This window comes from Nasonia vitripennis (assembly GCF_009193385.2).
Source record: "Nasonia vitripennis strain AsymCx chromosome 1 unlocalized genomic scaffold, Nvit_psr_1.1 chr1_random0012, whole genome shotgun sequence".
Classification (NCBI taxonomy): domain Eukaryota; kingdom Metazoa; phylum Arthropoda; class Insecta; order Hymenoptera; family Pteromalidae; genus Nasonia; species Nasonia vitripennis.
The window spans coordinates 1,295,007-1,321,455 of NW_022279600.1; the positions used below are offsets into that span (position 1 = coordinate 1,295,007).

At 38.7% G+C, this 26,449-nt stretch overlaps 1 protein-coding gene across 5 annotated transcripts in view; it reads right to left on the reverse strand.

The window, feature by feature from the left end:
- Positions 1-26,449, reverse strand: part of LOC100679291 (nucleoprotein TPR) — a 344,349-nt gene that overhangs the window by 150,211 nt on the left and 167,689 nt on the right. The gene's annotated exons all lie outside the window — the stretch shown is intronic.

Below are 26,449 nucleotides of genomic sequence, written 5' to 3' on the forward strand. Positions count from 1 at the left end.
TACAACGACGGCGGGACACATACTCATTAAGGTCTGTCCATTTATTTATGTCGCAAAGCTGTAAAGATTTGAAAATAAGTTAAAATAATAATTATGTCTAACTTCTGAGAGGGATATTTAAGATAAATAAAAGAGAGCTGGAACGATTTGTTCATGAATTTCTCTACTATTTTTTAGTATATGTGCAAGGGTGTATTAGGTCTGAAAGCGTGTTGCATTAGTGTTTAGAGCGAAGTACAGTTTTTTATGACCGCATTTGCCGCAGTCAAAGGCGTTTATAGCTTTCTTGAGCTTGTTTGCTTATTTCCTTGCCTTTTACAGGACGTAGTCCGTTTAAATTTTCGCCATGAAGACTAGAACATTTTGCCGCAAAGGCTAGCTTAATTTTCAGTACAAATTAAAATTGGAAATAGTATATTACGTTACATGTGACTTAAACGGCCCATTATTACACGGTGTAGTTAGTGCCCGAGCGCAGCGGTGGCGCTATAAACGCTGTGTAATAATGGGTCGATTTAAGTCACAAGTATCGTATACTATTTTATAGCTCGTGTGACATAAACCCGCCATAGACTGGAGGAAGGTGTGTGTTGGGGCGGACGGGGAGGTTCGGGGGGGGGGGGCGGGTGGATCCGCCCCCCGCCTAAATAAAATTAATAAAAGGTTGAAAAAATTAAACAAATTATTTTATAGCTTGTATGACGTAAACCCTCCATCTTCATATTTTCAGTAAGGCTATGTTCCATGATCGTCACAATACGCTCTGCAAGAAATACGTATAATACGTAAACGTATTATACGCATATACACATACACATCACTGCATGAGCGCTATACGTTGTGTGTTGTGACTATACTTGTACTTTCAAATTGATAGATAGATTCCAAATAGCCGTCAGGAATTGCACAGAAAGTCATATAATTGTAGCAGATTTGTGAATTCATATATCTCAAGAATATTAAATTATTTGTAAAGTTGAATCTTGTTTTGAAGTGATTTTATATAAAGTGAATTTGAAACTGTTAAAGTTAAATATTTAGATATGAGTAATTCAGATAGTGAAGTAAGTGATGACAATGGTGACATTGTTTCTGTCAAAAACCTATGATACAATATTTGCCACAAGCATTAGAAAAGTTGCTTTGTAATCGAATGTGGTTCCATCTGAGCTTTTTATTACAATTTCTCTAGATACTGTTTACGTGATCGGGGATGTATAGTTGTGCACCAAAACTATCAAAATACCAACCAACACCATTTTTGGACACAAATATCGCTACCCAGTGCATACCACGTCTCTTATAACTCTGTGTATTAAACATAAAGCCACATAGTTTTACCCATGTCATTGGAATTTGATCCACCGGATTAACCCCCACCGCATGAGCTCTCATTTTTCGCAACTTCTGGAGAATATTCAGAGAATTCATTCTTGCAAAGATAGTATGGCGGTGAGAAGGGGCGCTCTGCTGTTATAGTTATAGTGCCCCCGACACCAACTGAATGTAGCCAGAGTTTCAGTTTGCAGGCGTTGTTGAGCGCACAGGTGTATTGGAGTGGGCAGCGTTTAATAGAATGCTGCATACAATACCGTGCACAGTATGGCAATTTGTAGTAAGGTGGACACTCGTACGCCTCCTCTAAATTGATAACTTTAACTTAATCTTATTTAGCAGTTTCGCCTTTTCCTCTCCTCGCACATAATTTTTTTTGTTTTCAGCAAATATCATGCATAGTTTTGTAAACTTTTTTCAGCGTAATATCCCTATCATACCAATCCAGACTATGATGATGCAGTGTCAGCCAATTATTCTCTCTTAAAATATCTTTCTTTAAAAATCTTGTACTACAAGTAGACACGATAATCCAATGTGCTGTAGCATCAAAATCTAATACTGCTAAGCCCACTTCTTTCGGCAAAACTCTACCATTGTTATCCTTGAAAAACTGAAAATCGATAACTAGATCCATTTCTCCGTTTGTTTGCATAGCTCAAGAAAGAAGTATCGACTGGCACAAAGCTTGTATTGGTAAGTGGTTTTATTTGGTTTTTCAAAGAGCGCCATCTAGACTCAACCGCTGTAATCCACCGAAACTTGTCGTGACGAGTCAATTTCCAACAGATTGTCGTACTCAGCATAAATTATGCAATTTACAACAGTATCTAATGCTTCATCAAATCTCACGTCAATTCTTACACTACTACCTACCTCTTCTGAGTAAATTCCAATGGGTGTCATTGTTGGACGATAAATCGGGTGTCAAATCGAATGTATAAAAACAGTAGCCATTTGGGTATGCATCGCGTGTTATTGAATTACCGGCATTTGAAAAATGTACCCCCGTACCCGAGAAGAGTGTGTGATACGGATCCACATACATCTTTGTTTTTTTGAAGTCAGGCTGCAGTGTTTTTGATGGGACTTGTACACCGTCCACAAACAAACACAAGAAATTGATATTGAAATTTTTAAAATTCAACAGATTGAGTTTTGTATCTCCGTTATAAGCCTTATTTTCAATAAATCCAATTATGATTCTTTTCGGCAATTGACCCAGTATGACATTATCTATCGACTGACCATGCACACCACTGTTCAGGGTTACGTTTTTCACCTCTACCCGTGTAAGCGGGTAATTTGCTGTGACTTTAGAAAGCATTTTTTCGTGAGCCAATGAAATGCCTAAATTAACCCTTACATGGCGAATAAATAGTGTCGCCTCAGTTATGTGTACAGTATACGCAGAATCGGGATTCATTAAGCTGTCACGAAAACGCACAAGACGTACACGTACCTTAACACCACCAAGTAGCAGTCTATCCATATTTAGCACATCCACGTGTAACTAGCCCAATAAATCAATTTTATTATTTGTCATAACTGCTTGTCGTCTGAAGAAACCGGCATTACCGACATCAGTGTTATCCATTTTACCGGTCTTGTCATCATACCACAAGACGCTGCTCAAGTGTGAGTTTTTTGCCGCTGGTCCGTAATTTAATAACGTCTCAATATACGATCTGTTATTTGGTGGCAATACTGGTTTTTGATTGAAAAATACATCCACCTGATTGAACAGCGAATGCATAAGATTATTCACAGGGCCGACGACTGGTACTGACGCATCCTTCTCTAATGACTTCGCCGGTGTTATATTCACACGTAGACTCAGTATTGTATGCGCTAAATCTAGATAATCACAGTTGCCAGGGGTCGTAAATTCTATTGGTGCTTGATCGGTGAATGACGAAATTGGCTTATACTGCACCCAATGAGAACTCTTAATTACCGTTTGTGTTGGCAGCAATTCAAAGAGTGATAACTCCGACTTCAACGAGTCACAAGAGTCAATGTGTAGAATAGCCATATTTTTTTTCTAGTTGGTATAGTGAGTTGGTATACCGTTCAAAAATAGAGTCTTTTAGTTGACAAAGATATCTTTAGCTACTGCTGACGATGCTGCTTTAGTTGTAGATTTCTTTCTCTTCTTCTTCTTTTTCTGCGTGGTTGTCACGCTCCTACCAGCTCCACGACTAGAGTCTGATTGCGCTTTTTGTATCATTTGTGTCTTCTTATATTTAGCTTTCTTTTTCTTACCATCCTCCACCTCTTCCCCCTCCTGTTCATCCGGTGCCATGATTTTATACATTATTTGTTCAGCTTTGAGTTTGAGATTATCCCCAGTTTGGCCCACACGCTTACTTAACACTTCTCTAAAAGGCCTGTTCTCATTCACCACATCATCCATGATCTTTGCACTAGCACGAGCAGCCTCTTTACCGACAGACTCAGCGCCAGGCCTCACAAGAGGTAAAGCACCAAGAAATAAGCCTTTTAAATAACTGACAATGCCCGCGGCAGTCTAATAACGCCTACGATCAATCGTAACGTAATTATCCCCACCACCGTTACCACAGCCGATTTGGTAGGTATGAAAAATACTGTAGTCAGGCGTTTTTAATTTGTGCGCTTAAAATAAAGTGTTACCGCCAACGCACCGTAGTCAAATGGGACGAGATGTCCATGCTCGCCTCTTATATCTCGATCTCGATTGACTGAAAAGACGAGGATAGCAAGGGCAGATACATTGGTGGGGTACAATTCTAAATTTGCGTTCTACCGTAAGTATAATCATGTAACTGAAGAGCCACAGCACGTAGCAGTAGTAAACAAACATCACCTGTCATGTAAGGCTGACAAATACTGCTATAAACCATCAGCACGCTCGGTAAACCATTTGCAAGATTTGTCGGTCTATTGCCGATAATGTAGCTGTCTTTTTTATCATCACAAGTTAATAATTTACCACTTTTAAAGCCTAATATTTCACACAACTATTCAGATGGAGAGAATGAGTGAGTTCAACCAGCGTACTTATCCTCAGTGCAGGTGCATTTGACTTTAATAAGCCGCCACACTGAATCTCAAATATAAGATGATCTTTCACATTGTCGAGGTTATTTATCTCGCTCAAAAGAGTATGAAGGCTGTCATAAACGCCGCATTTTATTTGACTAAAAGTCTCCCTATAATCATCATCATCATCGTCATCACCATCATCATCATCATTGCGTAAATTATTGTTAGTGTAAGTAGCGCGTGTGGGTTTTCTCGTTACACAGACGACTCCTTCTCTTCTCTCCTTCATTGATATGTGTTGAACGGTAAGAGGTATCTGAATTTCGGTGAGACCGACGCACCAATTGCCGTGCAGACAGAAATTTTTGGGGAATTGTGTGGTGAAGCGATTGGCAGTGTTCTCGGGGTAAACATATTCACTGCTACTACTGGACAAAACCATGTAGAATTCATCCGTCATCATCATCGTCATTGTTTTAAAGATTTACGAGATCTTTAGCAGACACCCAAAAATTAAATTTTTTACTGCGTAATACCTGGTCGATATGAAAAACGTCACCAGACAAATCTTTGCGCGCTCTACTCAGCTGCTGTTCGTAAAAATAGCTGTCAAATTTTTCACCCTCCAGATCCTCGAGTGTGTAGACGGGCGACTGTCTTCTCGTATCGATCTTTATAAGCCTAGACCAATTCCAGAGTCCAGCTACCTTCGTATCCTTTCAAAAGCTGTCCGAGCACGATTAACTTGAACCAAGTCTTGAACATTATATTTATGGATATAGCGTGACTGTTGTTTGACACGGTAGCGCCGCGCTAAATTTTCACGAGCTTTAGCTGCATTATACATATTCACGCTAGATGGCGTCATTTTTATTGCGCTATAACACGAATTATTGTATGACGGTACGATATTGTCCAGCACGTTAATGTAGCATCTTGTATTGAGATATGTGAAGTAGCGCCATATTCGCTCTTCAAGAGTTCTGATAAAACGTTTGGCGACTGCTGCCTTAATGTCGGGGTCTCACACAGCACGGTAAATAATGTTTCTTTTTTTCAACAAATTCTGCACTTCGCGTCCAATGAATTCCTTGCCCTTGACCGTTTGAAAGTATATAGGCTGTCTGCCGTCGTTTCACTGTAAAATCTGCTCCAGACCGCACTGATCACACTTTTAGCCGTTTTATCACGAAGTGGCTCAATCCACGCGTACTTTGTAAGCACATCAATGACCACCAGTAAGTAGCTGTATTGGTCATTATACGTTTTGAGAAAGCGAAGGTCAGCTAAATCAGCCTCCCACAACTCGTACGGACTGAAAACCCGGTAAGAGCGACGAGGAAAACGATATCGCACCATTTTATGCATTGTGTGCGCATCCTGACTCTCGAGCCACTCTCTCACCTCGTCCAAGCGAAATTTTTTGCGTGTGGCTCGCACAAGCCTGTCTCCACCAGCGTATTCTGATGGAGCTGGCAAGCCATAGTACAGTTTTTCAAGCTTGCTCTCCATTCGTTGACTGTCTCCTACCAACTAATCTCGACCTCTTTCTCCTTGTACATTTTATAGCCTGCCTAAATCGTTGATAAACCCTATCAAAAGTGATTTTACCGACCATACACAAAACAGTTAATAAAGCGACGCTTTTCTCCTCACTATCTGACGACTCAGATACTGCTGTCTCACACTCTTGATACACTCTTGAGGCACTAAAATAATTTTCCTAGCATGCTCCATGTTGATAAAACAGGTTTTATTAATACGGGCACAAGTTTTTGAGCTTTAATTAAAAGTCTCTTGCGATATAGAAAAAATTGTATTGAGTTTATACTTTTTTATTCGTCATTTTAGAGCTACATACCCGTACGGGTAACTCTTATCGTTGGCAACAAATAATCAAATAATCGCATCAAAAGAGATTAAGATTGATCTTTTCGAATGCTGATGCATTTAATCGGATACCTTTAATCTTACATACACACGATTCACGGCCGCCAGGTGTTAGATACTTATAGGCATAAAATGTTGGTACGCCGGAGACAAAGGATGTAATGTATGTGCCTAACCCATAGCCCACCAACTCGTCAATGAGTTGTCCTAAAAATGGTCCCGTTGACGGCTCATACTCGCATTCGTTCTCTCGGCTCACATACACTATGGAATCTGTGTCATAGTACAGCACGCGTTCTCCCAGTGGCTCGAGCTCGGAGAAAAGCTTGAGCCGAGCCAGAGCAGTAGTGTAAGCAGCGATAACCACATTGCACAGTGGTGACGGCTCAATTTCGGCATCCTCGTCATTATTTACCCAACTAACGTAGAGGATTTCATCATTGGCCGGCAGTATAGAATTCACAACTTTATCGGGGCTAGTTAATAGCTCGATTAATATTTGTGGGTCTCTTACTATCTCAGTTTTTGTCATGTTTTCGCGTTGCCCAAATTTGCCTCACAACGAGTTAAGACATAGCTTTGCCACAAAGCGTAAACTAGCATTGAATTTTATCCGACTTTTGTTGAGTTTTATGACCTCCTATTGCTCAAAGTTCTAAATATAGCGATCTATTGCTTGCTCATCATCATGTCTACACTCTTCTGGGTATCCTGATGCATAGGTCTTTTCCGCGAAGAATTTATCAATGTACTCGTGAAAGAGACCACCTTTAGACAACCGCTTGTCGAATTGTGTAATTTTATACGACCATATTTCAAATACCTTACTAATAACGTAACCAAATTCCACGGCTTTTTTAAGCTCGTCAGCCACCCAGATACCAACAAAAACGCGCGCGTTCACGTCTTCGCGTTTAAAATCTTCCTGATACATGGACTCGGCACACGATCTACATAGCGGAAATATTAGCTTATTATGCATTTTTATGGGCAGAATTGGGTGGTAAAGATTTCTCGGCGGTAACACCTCGCACATCAGCAGACCGTCAATCTCGCTGATGTCGTTGTCGGGCCCAACTACACGCGCACACTCAACCTCACCCACATAAAGTTTCGGATAGCCGACGGGATAGCGACCATATTTGCAAATGTACGGGTATAATGAGCATACATCGACATATTTCATTTTTTCATTCTCGCGAATATCGTATGATTTTATCGCGTTACCCGTGCGACTACCGAAAAATGCATCTCGCGGATTAAGTAGTGTATGCCAGTCTTTTGTGACCTCTTTTATATACGTAATCATCTGCTCGTTCTCGCTGTACTCGCGATCAAAATCACACTCTCACTTCTCAATGAGACGATACCCGTACCTCCTAATTTTTCCCGAAACTCTAAGTGTTCTCTCGTACCGCTCGTCCATACTCTCGCCATTCACGATTGACAAATCACGACCATCAGTGTAGCAGCGAACACAGCCATGCCAATAACACCCGTGGAACTGCAGTACGACTTTCTCATTGTTTTCTAATACGCAAAATCCATCCACCAGACGGCCTTCGGGCAGTCTCTTTTCACGCGAATTTACAGAATGCTGTATCGGCCAGCCTGTCTCATGCTTCATCCACGTGAGCCATTGTGCTGCTTTGAGCGATTGTTTATTGGCTCGATAATAGCCACCCGACGGTATAATCCCGATTGTATTTTTTTTCAAAAATTGTTTACGGTACACGCGCATACACGACGACGCAATAGATGCGCACTCTAGTAACTGATTTGTCGAACCGCATTCGATAAATGTCTTTCTGAAGGCAAGACATGCTAGTCTTAATATCTTAACGTCCTGCTTACAGTACTTGATGATCTCGTTTTGAAAATCAAAAATGTAATTTTGTCCTTTTCTATCGGTGTACTTCTCTAAGAATGTTTTTCATTCCTCGACACCCATCGAGTCGGGTGAGTACCTCTCTACGGGTGGCATCTCGCTAATATTGTTCTGATTCTCCGGTCTGTTGAATAAGTGGGGGAATGTTCCCTTCTCAATACCACCGCCAAGTCCGTAAGATTTTGGTAAAGCGCTTAAAGCCATATGTAAATAATTTAAACTATCGAGAAACTTTATGTGGGCAAACTTCATCACAATTATTTCTGACCCGTTTAAAATTACGGAAGGTATTTCACGGAAATCTTCGCGCCCCACTAAATATTTCAGGACGAACTGTGCGTCGAATCCTTGAGCATTGTGCGCTATACAGATCACGCCAGCAATATTTTTTCTACGATTCAAGGCTAAGTCTACTAACTGTTTCACCGAATCGTCCTTGAACACATGCTATCGCACCCCGTAAAAATTACACGACTCAGAAATATTTTCGTTATCCAGACATGCACTACATACCTGCTGTACTACACACAGATTGACAACATGTATATGTGTCTTATCGTCACCCAATACGGGCTCCGACTGTTGTGTCTCGAAATCGTAAAATAAGTATAAAGTCCGTTTTTTCGTGGTGGTACTAGCCACCTGCAGACGCGTTTAAGCTATAGGTCGCATAAAATAAAGATGTCCGATTGGCTGCATCAGCTTACAAACTTTACAAAAGACTGTATCGCAAATATGAGAGGTTGTATCATTACTGGGGGTTCTAATCGTTCTACAACACCTCGTACAAATTTTGAAACTCGCACATACTGTATGATTCTTATCGAATGACCCTGGTTTCAGATGATTTGAAAGGCACATTTGACTGAAAAAGATTCTATTACAGTGTGGGTACACCACATGCCTGTCGGTTCGGTAACGTTCACAAGGCGGTTTCTGCAGACAACTACGACACTTGTTCGGACACCTATGATTCTTTTCATTTGTTACTTTTTTATTGCAAGGTATGCAATATCTCATTCTGCCAGCCGCAGCTACCAAGTTTAAAATAGGCTGATAATGCCGGCTACTCTCGTAATACATAATACGAAAAGTATACCTAACAGTATTACTAGCATATACCTAAGTATACTAACATTATGAATTCCGATCCATCGTGTATAGGTTTTTCACCTCGAGCAAAACCTTGAAATAAATGGACTACTATTGCAACGTTTAAACACGCGTAGTATTCTTGAAAAAGTTTTATCTCGGGTATCCCACAGCCTGTCTCGGGTACAACAACTCTAGCACTGTTAACGAGTTTTATAGCCTTCTCTTTTTTCCATTTGCCATTACATTGTCTGATTCTGTCCCACATTTTCTGCAGATACCCCGTGCAAACTTCACCGCGGATAGCATGCATATGCGCGCATACAAGCGATCGAGGCAGACAGAGATTATCCGTATTTTGAATGGATAAAACAGATCGTTTAAAAGTGGTCTCAGAAATGAGCAAGACCCGACCAGCCACTCAAGGCACGGACACACGATTAACATTAACTAACAGTGTATTATCAATCTCAAAGTCCGTGTTACTCTGTGTTATACTCCGCATTATCTCTGCCATTTCAACTGCGCTCAGTTCTCGCACTAATCTATACGAAATCCAAACTACGCCCTGTCTACAATTGCTTTGAGCTTATTATTATACCGACAAAGTCGTCGGGCGTTGTGGTCTCGCACATATACCTGTACAGATCATGCATAGCAAGCCCTAGCCAATCTACGACGTCTGCATTCTGTAGTGGCCGTCTGATGGTGATCAGCGCCTCAAGACTATTCAAACGGAAAAACGGATTATATCTCGTAAACTCCCGATGAATAACGACGTGCTGTCTCGGCGGATGTTCCACGCCAGCGCCCTCCTACAACCATAATGCGAATTCATATTTTTTATTAATTTCCACATTTTACATTTTATTCTTGTGGTAATGTGCATGTAAGAGCGCTCTTACATTCATCATCATCATGATCATCAGTACTCGGTGGCTGAGAATGAACCGACTAAAGGAAGCAGAAGAAAGCAGTAGAATCAGATGATGAGAACGATGCATCAGAGACTTCTGCGTCATCATTATCATTATAATCCTCGTTAATTTCCTTGTCATCGTTTTTTTAAAACGCCGTTATCCCGTGCACCTCAGATGGCGCTGGCTCAACCTGCGATGTATCGACATCCATAGCCGTGGTAGCAGCATTCGCGACGATTGATTCTGCCAGTGTCTCAGCAGCAGCAGCAGCAGTAGTAGCAGAAGCAAAAGTAACAATAGCCTCATTGGAACTACCTGTACCTGCTGAGGCTACGTTGGCTGATGTCTCGTCAGCTTCCATCTTGACAACTACGGCAGTAACATCGGTTGTGTCTGCTGCTACTGCTGTAAGGTCCAATGGCGTCTCGTTGACCTCCATTTCGACGACTGAAGGTTTCTGCTCTCCCACCTCATCATCTAGTTGTACGAGCGCAATCAGCGTATCTCCTTCAGTGTCAGCAATCCGTTTATCAAGAGCTGTGCATTCAGATATTACGATCAAAAATACGCTCACAACGAAGAAGTAGTGTTATGTCCTAAACTATTGAAAGTTGTCACCGGACAGTAACTCTACGGATTGATTTGCTTTATGAGCACGGAGGACGACAAAGCTTTAAACGCAGAGAACAGCTTATAGTAACCGCCGGAGAGTTTTTTGAAACTACTATCGCCCTTATATAATTTTAATTGAAATCCCGCACTGAGGTGAATAATTTAATTTAATTCTCTCTTGATAGTTGATGAAATAAGACGTCACTCCTATCGTTATGGTTGTATCGCAGACTAATATATCGCTACGCTTTCAAATAGTGCGGTTAACTTTTTATGAAACATAAAGAGAAAGAGAGAAAAAGAAAAGTGATGCGCAATAGAGGCGTGCAGCCTGTTTAGTAATGTGTCACCTACCTTTCTATATTCCTGCTACTGATCCGTTCTGCTTCCAGCCCGTCCTCTCAGTAGCTTTGGCTCAGCTTCCGAAGCGGAGTAAATGCGAGGATGAATTGGTTCGCAAGGAGTCAGGAGTTTCCAGGTTCAAAATACACTCGTGATTTCGTTTTTTCTTATTTTATTCAATTTTAAACAACTTGAAAATAACGCTCGCTCGCAACTATCTAACGTTTTGTTAATTATTTTGGTTTGTCAAGAATGACGAACAACAACGTAAGTATGCTAGTTTGATAAAGTGGAAATTTTATAAGTGTTGCACGATCGAAATTCTTTTAAGTTTTAAATGATAAAAAAATATTCTAAGTTCCTAAACTGTCGAAATTATTCTAAGTTCCAAGAGATTATACCGGACCGGACTCGGACAGAACTTTCGCGTGGCGACGATTTTTGTAGCAGACTGAGGACGTGAGGACCTGTTGCTGGGCTCTTTTATGCTCTCGTAGCAGAGGCGATCTCCGATTTTCGTCTTCTCGGCAGGGTGGGTGTTTGGCCAATTAGGAGGCCTAGATGCAGCTTCTTGCCTTATTTGGGGCGTTTAATGCATCTGACGTTGCAGGGAGGACCAATCAGAAAACCAAAGTAAAAATCTTCTCCTCTAGTACATCGAGTCCCCTTGTGCTCCTCTCCTGTCAACTCGCCTCTGATTTACATTTTCTTATCTGCAGGCTTATAGAAGCTCCTCTATGCATTTTGAGCCGACTCGCGCGGTGTCCTCTTTGGCAGCTTCTCAAGCTTCCAAAGCGCGTGACTTATGTGTGTGTGAAAAAAGGTCATAAAAGAATATAAACTACGGCGCATTTCGTTGCTTTTTAGTTGTTGCAAAATAGCAATATTTATATTATCCCCGCGTCATCCCCTAACTGCCACATCGACCCCTAGACTACCCCCAAAGTACGTTAAAGTCAAAAAGAGGTCAAAAAAGAATATAAATTACGGCGTATTTTGTTGCTTTTTAGTTGCTGCAAAATAGCAATATTTATATTATCCCCCCGTCATCCTCTAACTGCCACATCGACCCCTAGACTACCCCCAAAGTACGATAAAGTCAAAAAGTGGGCATAAGAGAATATAAACTACGGCGTATTTTGTTGCTTTTTAGTTGCTGCAAAATAGCACTGTTTATAATATTCCATTATCAACACTCGACTCCCAATCATCCCTGCTACTACTCCCTGAATATGATGATGTCAGAAAATTCTGGTAGGTGAAAAGAGAATGCGTGATATTCAGTTGCAAATTTGTTGCTCACGAAAATAGAAGTTAATAATATCCTAGAATCATTCCCTAACCTCATATCAACCCGCTCGACTCACTTGTATATTTTAGACAGTCAGAATTAGCACGTAAACGTCTGAAACTGCTAGATACTTTGTTGCTAATTGGTTACTCACGAATTTTACGTATAAGAATATTCTACGATAATCCCTTTACCTTAGATCGATCTCCTTTCATCACTGTACAATAACTAGCGCGCCACACGCGGCCTTTCGCTGACGCTTGCGCTGCGCGCTCGCCCGATTCACCGACACTCGCGCTTCGCGCTCGCTTTGACCAATTAATGCTTTTGGGCCAGATAGGGCGTGTCACACCAAAATTGTTATTCTATTATATGTACCAAAAATTGTCTCTAGGGTTGTTGTTTATGTATGAGCGTTTTGAAAAAATGTTTGTCATGGTAAAAAGTTGTGTTTTCAAAATATCTACAACTTTTACATTCAAAGTTTTTATGTAAATGTACAGCCTTAAAGTTTTATGATAAATACTGGTTGATTGTTATAAAAAAATCGATTTTGGTCTGTTAACTCGAATTAAAAGCATTTTTACGCTGTAGTGTCAATAATAAAACGTTGTATTTCCTCGAGATCTACAACTTTTCTATTCAACTTTTTTTGTAGAATTGCATAGAATTAGAGCCAAAAAACCGTTTTTAGCGATTTTTGGATGTGACCGCATTCTGCGTATACATACAGGATCAAGCTCAAAATAAATTTGACACCTTACTATTACGAGGGGAGATAATTACATGTTTTCTAATAAATCTGTATGATATTCTTTTGACGATTTGAGAGTTTAGATGCATGTACTTTATATGAGTCAATCAGGTAGAGAAGTGGGGTGTCAGTAAAAAGGGGTGAAACGAAAAATTTGATTATTATAACGTTTCCTCTAGGAGGAAGCTATATAAGAAAAATTATAACACTAATAGTAAAATTTGATATAATTTTATTAGTAAAATTTATAACCTTAGACAAACAATTTTTTCAGTATAGCACTGTGTTTATTATCCAGGATAAAAATGTTAAAAAAATAGAAGAAAAATCAAATAACTTATTGCAAGGCAATCGGCCCACCATCTTTCTTATCATCTTTAATTACCATGATTTGTAAAAAGTTTCGCAGTGCTCTAGTAGAATCGGTAACCCATTTAATGGCCAGTTCTTGGAATGGAATCTAAGAACTAGGCAGTTTTCTTTGCCATTTTTTAGGCAGAATGTAACGTTTTTTCTCTAACTTAACGGGCAGTTCTTGGATTCAATCTGCTTACCTTGTTCTTAAGTACAAACTGCCCATTATAGTTGGTCGAGTAACATATCTGGGTTACACGTGTTTATCACAGTTTGAGGTTAGAATTGGAAAATGGTATCTAGCAGGCTTGGATTCGAGTTTTTAGTTTTAAGGAAAGTATAGAATAATTGTTTGTATCAAAAAAATTCTGTCTGACCGGAGACTTGAACCCACGCCCTGCACGAGGCCAAATAAGTACGGCCGTGCGCCTTAGCCGACTGAGCCACGCAGACGTTGTTTCACACAAGCCCTACGAGCTTCGCCATATGCTTGAATTATTCAAATTATTCAGCTTATGCCTAAATATTAATAATTTTATATTTTATATCCAAAAAAATAATTGATTTATTGATATTTTCATGAAATATAATTCTCAGCCATAAAAATGCCCAAGATATCGCTACTTAGGAAATTTAAAATGTCCAGTTTTTTCACATTTTACTTATGTTGAAAGTAGCGCCACCATACGCGACGCGGCGGTGCTCTGCCGAGCTCGGCTCCGTGAGCCCCACTCCTCTGCTGCGCGAGCTACGTGTGCGAGAGTGCGCCGCGCTCACTTATTCTCTGTCCGTCTGAGTATGCGGTGCTGCGCTTGCATATATATACATATATACGAAGAAATAGATATTAGACCGGAAGTTACTAAACTGTATAATAAATAAAGTTGAAAGTGATTAAAGAATAGTGTTGTTCAGTTCTCCTGAATCTGCCTCCACATTATAAAATAATTCATCAGGTTATGGAGCCCCAGCCAGCTTCCACGGCGCAGAACGTGACTGCAGAAGGCGAAGGAACACAGGAAGCATCGAAAGCTGCTGAGAAAGCAAGTAAGTGGAAAATCGTCTAGTAGGTGAATTAAACGTGAGTGAACGTTTGAAAGAAGTGCGTTAATTCGGGAGTGCGTGTATAACAATTTTAAGAAAGAAAAATCGAATGCGAAATAACTTACGCGAAAGTATGTTGTTTGCACGCGACGATTTTCCTAGAAACGACACAAATAGTTTTTCGCAAGTATAATCGAAAAGATAAAAATCGGAAGTGAAACGTTTTATGGATACTATTGTTGCAACAAAAACTCAAAAGGAAAGTTAAATCTAATCGCACAAAAATCTATAAACGAATAAAATCACGTGAAAGTAAAAAAAATCATTCTAGCTAGAAAAGATTGATAGTCAAAAGATTTGATGTGTTAAAATGGGATCGAAAGAACAAAAATCACGCGTTAGAACCAAAGTGAAGAAACGCGAGCTCTCTTCTCAGAAAGTCAAATGCCGACCGGGACAGGCTAGAGCGAGCGCGCGCTTGAGGTAGGCTGCGCGCGCGAGCGAGCGAGAGACAGAGAGAGAGAGAGAGAGAGAGAGAGAGAGAGAGAGAGAGAGAGAGAGAGGAGAGAGAAGGAGAGAGAGAGAGAGAGAGGAGAGAAGGAGAGTGAGAGAGAGAGAGAGAGAGAGAGAGAGAGAGAGAGAGAGAGAGAGACAGACAGACAGACAGAACGAAAACAAATGCGCGAGACTAAGCTGTGGTGCGCAACCGTGTGTATATATATATATATATATATAGACACACACACACACACACGAAATATCGATCGGGCCGACGCGAGAAGCCGCGTGCGCTATAGGTATATGGGCGCGTTGCGAGTACAGGTGGATCGCCGCAGAGCGGGCAGCTATGCTCGCTTAGCTCGAAGGAAAGCCATCGGAAGGAAGGCAAGCGCGCTGAACGCATGTGTACATGTATACTTGTACTTGGTTCGCGAGTACATGTGCCTATAATATCGGTAGTTGCGCATTTACAGCGAGTCCTGCGAGTCAGCCACTCACATATATGGACGCATATATGTGAATACCTGTATATATATACATAATTAAATTGAAATTGATAAAATTGTTTAAACAAATAAAATAAAATTTAGCTTGGAACGAAAATTAAAATTGAAAGTTTAATGTTTGAACGGCAAGTTAACATTTTTGAAAGTTTAATTATGAAAGGAAAGATTAATTTGTGAAAGGAAAGTTTAATTTTGAACGGATTGTTGAATTGAAAGTTTAATTAGAACGAGAATTAAAATGAAAGCTAAATTTCAGTAAAGAAAAGTTCTCTGAAAAACCAGATAAACTAATTGCACCTTACTCATTCTAGATCGATCTACTCTAATCCTATTCTTGAAAACACAAGAAGAGAACTTGGGATTCCGGGAATACTTTCCCAGTAAGAAGGTGACCGTGCACCTGGACGACACCAAAATCTGGTTCACCACTGAGAGTGGATTCAAAAGGGAAATCGGTATATGATGATATTGTCTTGTTGATATTATAAATTGACAGCATACACTCGCTGTTGCTCGATTAACTTGTGTTCGGTTGAGAGAACAATAAGCCATATAAGTCTGAGTAAATATTGTGGTAATCTTGTGTTCGGATGCCAGAGTACTTGCTCGTTTTTTATTTGATTGGCTTGTGTTCGGTCATGAGAATAAAAACATTAGTTGTTATAGAACGATTCCCATTTTTGATTTTAAATGGAATGTTTTGACTCATAAATATAGAATCTGTTTATTTACAATAATAAAACATGCATAAACTTACTTTGGTGCGTCCAATACTTTCTAAATATAAGCTTATAAATTGTACAATAAATTGCAAATAAATCCGAGGCTGAAGAAAAGGAGTTGAAACTGCTGGAAAGGGAATTGGGCGAAATTCATGCTGCGGGAGAAGAAATGTTTCTTCCGTACTGCACTTCGGAAAAAGATCAGGAAGAAGAAAGCACAGAAATCACGAAAGTTGGAGATCATAGCATTAAATATAATCCGAGTAAAGAAAGGGCCTCTGCCTTCTGGAATCGATTCGAAGACATAGTTAGAATGTATAATGGTTTGTCGGACGTAAAATCCTTGACCGATGACGAACTCAGAGATTCGTTTTATAATGCTATTTCGAAAGCCTTACCGGATATTAAGAAGCTGAATTTCTTAAATATGCACCAACAGAACAAACCTTTATCTTACGAAAGTCTTAAAAATTACATAATACAGAACGAAAGCGAGACTGGAACCACGCAAGCATCTGGAAGTGCGATGACAGCAGCCACCAAATGCTTTAACTGTGACGAGTATGGACATTTGGGACGTGATTGTCCAAGGCAGGGCACGAACCTTAAGATGTGCTACGAATGCAGACAATTCGTGACGCATAGAGCTGGACAGTGTCCACTTCGGATGTCCAAGTCGAAAGAGAAAAGGTATGGAAATAAAAATTATAATAATCGAGGTAGTCGTGGTAATAGAATAGGTAGAGGCTGTAATAATTATCGCGGTGGTACAAAACATCCGAATGAAAGTCAGAACGATTCGAATGCTAAAAGAGGTCGATTCAACAATAAAAGAGGAAGGGGAAATCAAAATCGAAATTATCAGGGAGGAAACCAACAGAACGGCAATAATAAATAAGACGAAGATCAGCAGCAAAAGAAAGGTGTCTTAAATATCAATGGTGAGTACTTTGACATAAATACAGATAATGAAATCAAGTCAGTTTGCAATATCGGAAGCACGAACGTTACATTCGAGAAAGGAAAAGTATTAGCAACATTTTTAGCTGATTCCGGTGCTAGGCACCTTACAAATTCACGCATTATTTTTAAAACATTTGACGAAAGAACGGACGAAATTAAATGCGCGAACAATTCGAAAGATGGGATGTTGAAAACGGAGGGAGTCGGCGATATTGTATGTAGAACGAACAAAAACAAACTGTTAAATTTAAATAATGTTATATGGGCCGCAAATTTATCCGAAAATTTGATTTCATTACGAAAATTTGTTGATCAAGGCTTGAGTGTTTATTTAGACAATCAACGAATTCACATTTATGACTCGAAATCGAACGAATCTTTATTGACTGGTATATATGAAAGACCTTTTTGGATAATAGAGTTCGAAGTAAATAACTCAGGATATTCTAAATGCAAATCCAATGATGTTAGAGCATACGTAGTAATGCGAAGCATGACAAGGAAAAGGAGAAATAGTGTAGAAATTGAAAGTATGAATGAGGAAACGGAAGAATTAGTTGAAAGGGAAAATGAAACTGAAAACGAAAGAGAGAATGAATTCGAAAGAGAAAAAGAGAAAGAAATTGTTAATTCAAACTTAGGAAACTGCTCGGATTTTGATGTCACGGTAAGAGATAGAAATATAGTGTTAATTGATCAAGCTGCAATTGAGGAAGATCCAGACTGTAGCATAGAATTCGAAGGTGCTAAGAGATAAATTAATAATATCTAAAGAAATTACAGGCTAAACATCCCGAAATTAAAGATTTGAAAGAATGCAAGTTCGACGAAAACATTAAAAACTGTGAAGTTTGTTTAATTTCAAAATTAAATAGACTACCCTTTCGAACTACACGTACTAAAGCGAAAGAGCCTTTACAGATAATTCATTTGGATGTTATAGGAAAGATAAGTCCGTCTTCTCATCCTAAAGGGTTTAAATATCTGTATTTATTGATGATAGTTCGACACTCGTCATGGCTTATGCCATGAAAACAAAAGACGAAACGGGTTATTGTTTCGAATCTTTTGCAAAGAGCGCTCGAAACCTCTTGGGAAGGGACGCAAAGGTGTGTTATCTGCGAACAGATCAAGGCACGGTTGAAGTTTTGAAGAAACTAGGAGCCGAACATCAATTGGCTTGTCCGGATACTCCTCAACACAACGGTACGTCGGAAAGATTGAATCAAACGATACAACGTAAGATTCGAACGCTAATGTATGACTCGAAGCTACCTGAAAATATGTGGGATTTAGCTCTGAGTGCGTCAATCTATGCGTATAATCGGACACCACATGCATCGAACGATATGATTTCTCCGTTGGAAAAATTCAATCCGCAAATCAAAGTTGACCTAACACAGATCAAACGATTTGGCTGTCTGGCATATATGAAAGTACAGCGAAAGGTAGGTCCGAAATTTCGATCGCTAGGTTTTAGAACGATTCTAGTTGGATACAAAGACACTGGTTATTTACTGCTGAAACCGGAAAATGGAAAGCTATATGAAAGTCGCGACGTTAGATTCAACGAAAGATTTGTTTTTGGAGACAAATACAAGAAAGATGAAATAAATAACCGGGCCAATGCCAATGTAGAAATAAATGCAAGTAATTGGTTCAATGAATTTGAGCCCGAAAGCCAATCGAATGAAGATAAGTTGCACGAAACTTCGAATGAAGGAACGGAAGGAGTTGGAAAACGTAAAAGGGGACGACCGAAAAAGTTGATTGTTGAAAAGGAACAATCTTCAGCAGACGAACAAATTCAAGCTTTGTTGCAAACATTAATGGTGATCCTGCATCCTATGCTGAAGCCCTAGCTACGAAAGACAAAAACAAATGGGTAGAAGCAATCAACGAGGAATTGAATTCAATGTATAAAAACAATGTTTGGAGTCTGGTATTGAAAAGAAAGATAGAAAGTAACAATCGTGAAAAGTTCAAGGCTCGGCTTGTGATTAGAGGATTTAAAGATAAGAATGTTTATGATTTGCAAGAAACCTATGCACCCGTTTCACGATTACCTTTAATCCGAGCAGTGCTCGCAATCATAAATAAATATAGTCTAGAAGTATGTCAAATGGACGTGAAAACTGCCTTTCTGAATGGCACACTAAATGAAGACATATATATGGAAATTCCGGAAGGAGTTCAATGTTCGAATGAAATAAGATTAAGTAAAGTCTGTAAGTTAGAAAGAGCGTTGTACGGTCTGCAGGCAAGTCCAAAGAGATGGAACGAAAGATTTACGGAGGCTGCTTTGAAAATTGGTCTACAATCCCACGAAAACGAACCATGCTTATTTACATGGCGACAGGAAAATAAATTTTTGATGTTGATTCTATACGTGGATGACATATTGTTATCAAGTAACGACGTAAGAAAACTCAACGCGATCAAACGAAAGCTGATGAAAGAATTCGAGATGACTGACTTAGGAGAACCAAAAATCTTTCTAGGTCTGGAAATAACACGAAATCGAAAAACGAAAGAATTGAAAATAACTCAAACTGAATACATTGATCGCATACTTCGAAAGTTTGGTTTTGATAAATTGCATCCAAAGCGAACGCTAATGATTACAAATGAGGTAGCAAACCGTGAACGAAAGTATAGCGAAGATAATGAACATTTGAACGAATTTATCGAAGGAAGTAATATTGGAAATATTTCATATCGAGAAGCTGTAGGAACGTTGCTATATTTAGCAAATGCCAGTCGACCGGATATTTATTATACGGTAAATGCACTAAGCAGGCATCAAAAAAATTCGACAGAAAATGAATGTAACATGATTAAACGAGTGTTTTGAAAGGAACTCGAACACTAGGATTAAATTATTTTGGAAGATCGAATGACTTACAAACTTATTCTGATGCAAGTTTTGCCGACTGCAAGGAGTCTCGAACGACTAGTGGTTTCGTCATTAAATTGTATGGCGATTCAGTTACATGGCGAACGCGCAAGCAAAATTATGTGGCATTGTCAACTTGTCAGGCTGAGTTCGTCTCGATGAGTGATGCTTACCAGGAACTGCTTGTCTCTGAACAACTCTTTGAAAGTGATATTGACTGACAATTTCTTTCCTATGAAATTGTGGTGCGACAACAAAGCGGCTGAGTCAAGCTCGAAGGTTAGCGGAAGCAATAAATTGAGACATATGCCGGATGTGAAAGAAAACTATGTTAGAGAATGTGTTTACAGGGGATTTGTGAATGTATTTTGGATAAAATCGAAAGATCAAATTGCGGACGTATTTGCTAAACCCTTGGCACTTAACTTGCATGCTTGTCTAACAAATTCAATAATGAACGTCGAAAGTATTACAATCTGATTGATTAAAATTTTTATATTAATCTCTTATGTTACAGGAAGGAATGAATGGAGGCCGCATAATGTCGTGTATGTGTGCGGGAGGAAGTGTTGAAAGTAGCGCCCCCATACGCGACGCGGCGGTGCTCTGCCGAGCTCGGCTCCGTGAGCCCCACTCCTCTGCTGCGCGAGCTACGTGTGCGAGAGTGCGCCGCGCTCACTTATTCTCTGTCCGTCTGAGTATGCGGTGCTGCGCTTGCATATATATATATACATATATACGGAGAAATAGATATTAGACCGGAAGTTACTAAACTGTATAATAAATAAAGTTGAAAGTGATTAAAGAATAGTGTTGTTCAGTTCTCCTGGATCTGCTTCCACATTATAAAATAATTCATCAACTTAACCAGTTTTTTCCTTTACGGCCATTTTAAATGGGTGATTTTCTACCAGGGCGTAATTATCGAGTTAAAACGTTTTTAAAAAAAATTGAGAAAAATTAAATCTCAAATATCTTAAAATCTAATGGAGCTAAGAAGCCAAAGAAAGGGATTAAGGCACCAAGGAAATCTATCTAAATCTTAATTTTTCATATGATTCATGCCTTTTTTCTTGAGTTATCGTTGGGAAGAAATTTTCAGTAATTAAGATTTTTCTCGGGAAAATAACACAGCCCCACAATAAAAAAAATTGTAAGTCCCAAAAACTTGACCGCGGTACTTATATGTTTTTGGGATCGCTGAATCCGAATCCAGGGTCATTTTAACCCCATCAGATCTTAAGTCAAGGTCAAGTAGGGGTCAATTTATCAAAATACATTAAGAAAAGACTAAACCATGGTATCTTGGGGTTTTTGGGATCGCTGTATGCGAATCCGGGGTCAGTTTAACCCCATCAGAACTTTCTCAAGGTCAGTTGAAGGTCAAATTATCGAAATACATGAAAAATACACTAAAACCATGGTATCTTGGGATTTTTTCGGGCGCTGAATCCGAATCCGGGCTTATTACAACCCTATCAGGTCATGGTCAAGGTCAGTTGAAGGTCAAATTATCGAAATACATGAAAAATACACTAAAACCATGGTATCTTGGGATTTTTTTGGGCGCTGAATCCGAATCCGGGCTTATTACAACCCTATCAGGTCATGGTCAAGGTCAGTTGAAGGTCAAATCATAAAGATTCATAAAAAGTAAAATCAAACCATGACATTTAGGGGTTTTTGGGGTAGCTGAATCCGACTCGAAGTACTATGGTATCTTTTAAAACTATATCATAGTTTGCTGCTCCTTCATTTACTTTAAATTTGTTAGAAGTATATGCAATTCAATAAAATACCCGTAAAAATATTAAGCCCATTACTTTTTTTTTATGGTAACGAACTATTTTATTGTCAAATGATCTACGAAGTGGATTACGCTTCCACTTCTCCGATGTTGATGGTAGATCTCTTTTTAACGACCAACAGTAATCTGCTAACATATTTACGTCCCATCTTCCTTCGTACCTGCGCTCCATTTCCTTGATATCTTGGTGAAATCTCTCCCCCTGCTCTTCGCTGTAATCGCCTAGGTTTTCTGGAAACTCATCAACATGCGAATATAAAAAGTGTAATTTTAGATTCATTAGGCAGTCTTGATTTTTGTAACTATTTACTAAATTTAAAACTATTTGTTCGTAATTTGGGCTCTTATGATTTCCAAGAAAATTTGTAATTACGTCCTCTAAACATAACCATGCTTCTCTCTCTGTATGATTCATTTTCGTAACAAAAATTTATCATCTTACGAATCTGAGGGACATCGAAAATTCCTTCATTTACTTTAGCATTATTTAATTTGGGAAACTGATTTCGCAGATACTTAAAGCAGCTACCATCTTTGTCTAAAGATTTTACCCATTGTTTCATAAGTCCCAATTTAATGTGCAGAGGTGGTATAAGAATTTTTGATGGATCAACATGTGGCTTTTCTTTTATATTCTTAGAACCCGGTTCGAACTTTTTTCTAAGGGGCCAGACACTCTTTATGTAATGATTCTTTCTATCCCTACTATCCCATTCACATAAATAGCAAGGATATTTTGTGAATCCCGATTGTTGCCCCAGAAGTATTGTAATGATTTTAAGATCCCCACATATTTGCCATTTATGATCATTGTATTTTATTCGGTCTAATATTACTTTCATGTTACAGTACTCTTCATTCAGTATTACCGAATATACTATGGGAATGGCTGCATAAACATTTGTATTGTGTAACAGAACGGCTTTTAAACTTCTCGTCGACGAATCGATGAACAATCTCCACTCGTTGGGGTTGTAACATCCATGTTTAAAGCAATTCATCAACCCAACTATATCTTTGCAGTAAACTAAGGAAAATTATTCATCTTTAGCGAAATAATCACGATATTTCTTATCTCTGTCTCGGTAGTAAGAAATTTGAATTTTTCCAGCTTCATTAGTATTTTCTTTTAGCCATGAAGCCAAGTACTCCGCCCCATCCTTTAGTAGGCCCAAATCGCGTATGAGATCATTCACTTTTTCTTGTGTAAGTGGACCTTTCTACTTCTTAGCATTATAGGGGATGTATTCCTCGTCACTTATATCACTTGTACTAGCAACGTCATTGTCTTCATGAGGCGATTTTTCTTCTTCCGCAATAACATCTCCTTCCTCCATTTCTTCATCTATCATTTCATCTTTATCATGTCTTTCTAAATTTTCCTCAAGATCCATACTTCCACTTACGTACGTACCCAGTGGATCTTCTCTTTTATCAATTGACGATTCATATATAGGTTTCGTGACACTTTCAACGTTAGCGTAATTAATGTGAGACTTGATTTTACTATTAACTCCATGCAAATTCGTATTACAAAAATAACAGTCTTCTTTCCTTAAAGGTTCCTTCCATATCGTAGGCACTTTCATTTTTTACTTCAGTTTTACCATTTTTGCCTTTCTGTAGTATTTTCCTACATATTCCGCATATGATTTTAGGAACCCAATCAAATTCGTCAATTTTCATGTCTAAGTCAAACATGTTCTTGTACTGCTCTTTAATATTTTGATTGATTTTTCTTCTATTTTTTGGGGTCCTATACTTGCCACAAATGTAACAAAAACTATCCCGTTTTGCTATAAGGCATTCTTGGTCACCAGACCTCAAGTGATAAATTCTTGTAGTATTATACTCTTCGAAAGCCAAGTTTTCCACTAACAAAGAGCTGCGGTCGCTCGATGACGACGCCTGCGGGCCCGCTTGCTCACTCTGACCAGCCGCCAATACTGGGGTTCCGAATCCCTGCATCGTAATTTTTTGCTGTTTGTCTGCCATGACGGCTCTAAAGCCTTCACCCAGGGGTTTAGCCGACCGAAAAAAAGAATCGGTCGTTTCCCACCGTCACCACCCTGGGAGCAAACAAACAGCATATTCATATCCGTTCGTATCAAGTAGGAAACACAAGTGAAACAAGTGAGATGAAGATTACTGTAACATGACTTTGGAAACCTTTTGGGAAATAAGACCTTAACACAAACCCAAGATAGTCAACATCAATCGTCTTGGGACTTCTACTGAGAGAGACACCCGATAATGAAGACTGCCTAATGAATCTGAAATTACACTTTTTATATTCGCATGTTGATGAGTTTCCAGAAAACCTAGGCGATTACAGCGAAGAGCAGGGGGAGAGATTTCACCAAGATATCAAGGAAATGGAGCGCAGGTACCAAGGAAGATGGGACGTAAATGTGTTAGCAGATTACTGTTGGTCGTTAAAAAGAGATCTACCATCAACATCGGAGAAGTGGAAGCGTAATCCACTTCGTAGATCATTTGACAATAAAATAGTTCGTTACCATAAAAAAAGTAATGGGCTTAATATTTTTACGGGTATTTTATTGAATTGCATATACTTCTAACAAATTTAAAGTAAATGAAGGAGCAGCAAACTATGATATAGTTTTAAAGGATACGATTGTACTTGCATATATATTGTTCTTTGCTTTATGGTTTACATTACCTTTTGCATTGTTTCAGTATAACTATTTTTTTCACTCTCTTTACGTCCATGACCTTGAACTAACCTTGAACTGACCATAAATATAACCTTATGGGACTATACTGACCCTGGAGTCGGATTCAGCGACCCCAAAAACCCCTAAATGTCATGGTTTGATTTTACTTTTTATGAATCTTTATGATTTGACCTTCAACTGACCTTGACCATGACCTGATAGGGTTGTAATAAGCCCGGATTCGGATTCAGCGCCCGAAAAAATCCCAAGATACCATGGTTTTAGTGTATTTTTCATGTATTTCGATAATTTGACCTTCAACTGACCTTGAGAAAGTTCTGATGGGGTTAAACTGACCCCGGATTCGCATACAGCGATCCCAAAAACCCCAAGATACCATGGTTTAGTCTTTTCTTAATGTATTTTGATAAATTGACCCCTATTTGACCTTGACTTAAGATCTGATGGGGTTAAAATGACCCTGGATTCGGATTCAGCGATCCCAAAAACATATAAGTACCGTGGTCAAGTTTTTGGGACTTACAATTTTTTTTATTGTGGGGCTGTGTAATTGATGAAATAACTTGATTTTTGTACACGAAGTAGTTCTCATTATTCTTAATTACCATGCTTTTTTCAAAAGTTCTATGGAGTAGTTATCGAGTTATAATATAACGGTTTAAAAAAATGTTACTTTTTATCGTGTAACAAAAGAACGACGACCGATAATCTGAATTCTCCACGGTCAAAAAATAGGTAATTTTATTCTCTTTTAGGTACATATACAGTAATTTACTTTTATAAACTTTTTCAATAACTTTATTAGAAAAAACTGAAATCTGAAAACTAAAAAATCGCTAAGTGGTTTCGATTTCTCAGTCTGCCCTGAACTTTAGAAGTGGCCAGTCCGGAAAAATTATAATAATTTTGTACGATAATATTCATATACATATCTAATATTTATTAATGCAGTCCGCGCATGCGTACCAATATGTATAGATATCCGGGGAAATTGTTCTGATTGCTCAGTCGTCTCTGGCCTTGCAATTTGAAGATCTTCAATTTTTATTTTGCTTTGTATTGTCATATTAGCTTTGGTGTTGTATATAGTTTTTCATTTGAACTTTTTGTGCTACAAACTTGTTGTGACTGTCGACTTGGGGTTTCAATGGAGGGGTACTGTTCGCTTCGGCGATCGTTGAGACGGGTCTCAAATTGTTACCCTTAAGGGGGCACACCACCTTTGAAATTAAAATCGAAATTTTTCATTAAAAATGTATAAATACTTATATAATTATACTTAATACTTATATACCCAATTTTTTCACTATTTTTAAACAAGATTACTTTTATTTTGATGGTTTTAGACCTTCTATATACCTCTATAATACCTACGTATAGTAGGAAGTCCATAATTCACTGACCGTAAGATTCCTGCGGACGAATGGTTCAAATGAGCTCAAACTGATTAATTTTCAAAATAAAAAAATTTGTAAAATTTAAATATAAATCAAAAATTTAAAGATAAAATAAAAAATTTGTTTAAATTTTATAGAAAAAGTTTTATAAGCATATTACTGATTTATTTATCAATTTGATTAATTTTAACATAATTATCATGTAACTTTTTTTCTATGAAATTTAAACTGAATCTTCTCATTCATACCATAACTAATGTACTTTTAAACAATATCCTGGAGTTTGAGCTCATTTGGGCCATTCGTTCCTTTGGAATCTTACGGTCAGTGAATTATGGACTCCCTACTATACGTAGGTATTATTGAGGTATATAGAAGGTCTAAAACCATCAAAATAAAGTTAATTATG